This window comes from Mus musculus, chromosome 8 (genome assembly GCF_000001635.26).
Source record: "Mus musculus strain C57BL/6J chromosome 8, GRCm38.p6 C57BL/6J".
Classification (NCBI taxonomy): Eukaryota; Metazoa; Chordata; class Mammalia; order Rodentia; family Muridae; genus Mus; species Mus musculus.
The window spans coordinates 115,738,562-115,741,574 of record NC_000074.6 but is presented as its reverse complement, the minus strand read 5'-3'; positions in this window follow the sequence as shown (position 1 = coordinate 115,741,574).

The window sequence follows — 3,013 nt, the reverse complement described above, 5'->3', positions numbered from 1 at the left end:
CTCTAGTTTTGATATATGCTATAGAGAAACTATCAGATCTCCAGCAATTATATTCAATGACACAATGACACACACACACACGTATATATCAAAACAACAGGCTTTTTTTTTTTGAAAATCTGAAGGGAAATTTACTGTTTTCAAATAAACAAAATAAGTGAATTACTTTAAAAACACACAGTTAAATTCTATATAATCAATGAACATATGCTGCCAGAACATTGAATAGCCCAAGGAATGTTTACATATTCAGAAGAAAAAGCAGGAAATATAAAAGTCTATTAGGCCTGATATAAATTATTATGGTATTAATTATATTCTGCATAGATTGTATAATGTGTATAATTTTATACAAAAACCCAACTAGGCTGCTATAGCTATTGAAAAATGTTTGAGGATGTAAGACTAACATAGACTTCTTCTAGCCCTTAAACTGAAAAAAAAAGTCTTTTTTTTTTTGTTGTTGTTGTTGGTGCTGTTTTTAATAATCAAGAGTTCTTAGGAAGCTTGATAGACTTTAAATGGATGTGGTAGTCCATATGTAAATGCCTGCCATGATCTGATACAGCTCAACTATCAACCTGAAAAGACCCAGGCTTTAGATTCAAGTGACATCCAATAGACTGATGGGTGTTGGGTTCGCTGGGCTTTACAAAACTGTCATCAGATGGGAACACATACTCTATAACATGTACATCAATAGCTACTAATGACTGGGCAAGAAGACAACCCAGCCAAGAAGCTGAGGAATTCACAAACCAAGACACAACCTCTATGAATATGACTTGGCCCAACCTTAAAAGATAAACTGGACTCTAACTATAGAGCTGTGCTGGTCTCCAGAGGAGCTAGCTGCGAACTCCTGCTAATTCAGGAGGCATCTGCATGAGGGCTCATAGCCAAGGCTGAGCTGGGTTGGAGTTCCTCTGGACTCAGTATTCCCTCAGGGTCCATGGCTGCTTCCAGTCACACCAACGTTCTAGACGAGAGAGATCTGTGCCATCTCCCTTAGGATTCTCATTCACAATATCAAAGGTTCCAAAAAGATTGGCTACAAGAGCCACACCCAGAGAGGTTGCTAAGGCATATTACACTGAACCATACTGCCTGGTTAAAACACACACACACACACACACACACACACACACACACACGACTGTCAAATAACATAGACTGGGTGCTGAAAAAACTGCTCAGTTGGTAATGTGTTTAACTTATAAACAGAAGGTCCTGAGTTTGAGCCCTAGAACTCAACATAAATGAACTGTGACTGAGATATGCATTTTTTAATCCTAACACTGGTGAAGTGGGGAGCAGGAGGAACCCTAGGTCAGCCAACCTAGGCAAGTGAGCTCCAGGCCAGTGAGAGACTCTACCTCAAAAAAAGGGGGGGAAGCAAAGCCTGAGGAATGATAGGTGACACCAGAGGTTGTCTTCTGACATTCACATAAACACAGGTACACTTCTTGCACACATGTACCTGCACACAGAAATCACACACACACACACACACACACACACACAAAGATTTGGGCAGGAGTGTCTGCCTGCACCTCTTCAGAAGCTGTGTGGGCTTGAATAGGAATCTTATCGTCTCTGAGTTTCAGTTTCCATACCTAAAACCAAAAGAGAAAAACAAGTGTCCCGAGCAGTGCTTTGCTGTGGGAATGAAATGAGTGTCCGCAGCAAGAACGAAAGCTTTCTATTGCTGACCTGGCAGCTTAGCATGACACCCACCTGGTACCCTGTTACACCATCATGCTGGAGATTAGAAACCAAGGTGGGCTCAATAGAGTTTTCCAGGTAGGGGCTTCAAAGGTCAAGATTTAGGTGTCTGCTGGGCAGGGCACAAAAGTGAAGAACCTTGAGAGATTCTCCTTTCAAACTCACTCAGCTGTTGACAGAATTAATTTGACTGTTATTTGTAAAAAGGACCCATTTCCTTGCCAGTCCTTTTTCCTTCTAATAAGCACCTATGTCTCCTATTGTGTGTTCAGGGTGTCATATGTGTACATGTATAGTGTGTGAATGTGCCATATGCGTGCCACATATGTCCATTTGTAACAGTGGGATGCCTGCACTGAGGCACAAGTACAGAGGCCCGAGAAGAACATGGAGTGCCCTGCTGTTCTCCACCTTATTCCCTTGAAACAGGGTCTCTCACTGAACCTGGAGCTAGCCTGGCAGCCAGTAAGCCGTAGGGCTTCTCCTCTCTCTGACCTCTGAAGGGCTGGAGTTATAGATACACGTGGCTACAGGGAGCTTTTTTCTCCAATAATTTTCTTTATTTACTTTACATCACGATCATAGACCCCCTCTCCCTCTTCTCCTCCCAGTCCCATCCTTACAATTCCTTCCTGTTGACCCCTCCCCCTCTCCTAAGAGAAGGGGGATTTCGTCCTTGGGTACCACCCCACTCTGGGACAGTGCTAAGGATTCAGGTTTCAGTCCTTATAATTGTTCTTGTCTCCCAATCCAGCTTCCCAAGCCCTCCCCAAACCCTCCTATATCTCAACCTCTTAATACATCTGTCTAACTCCCCTTTCTACCACTACCAGGAGAACCCTCTGTCTTCTAAGGGCTCATGGGCTTTATTAGACTCGCCTACATAACTAACCATAAAGTAAACTGATCTGTAACTTTACAAAGTCCCTTTGCCATCACCCTAGAAGAAATATTCATGAATAGCAGCAGTCACCCAAACACAAGGGTCAGAAAATCCTGGTGGTCTTAGAATTCCACCTAACGCAGCCATTTGTACAGAGCTGGTGTTTGCTCTGCAGGCTGTGCTCTACATACAGGACATAATATTTTATAAAATATTTGCAACAAAGGTCTCTTAGAGGTGAGGTTTAAGGTCTTAGGGAGACAGGAACATCTACTCAGAATGACAGTATGTTCCGCACAGACTGCATTTGAACTTGCATGTAAACGCCATTGAGTAACTTGTAACCTTGCTCTGGCACCTGCCTGAAGCAGACAACTGTTCCCCAGACCTCATCCACCATACGTG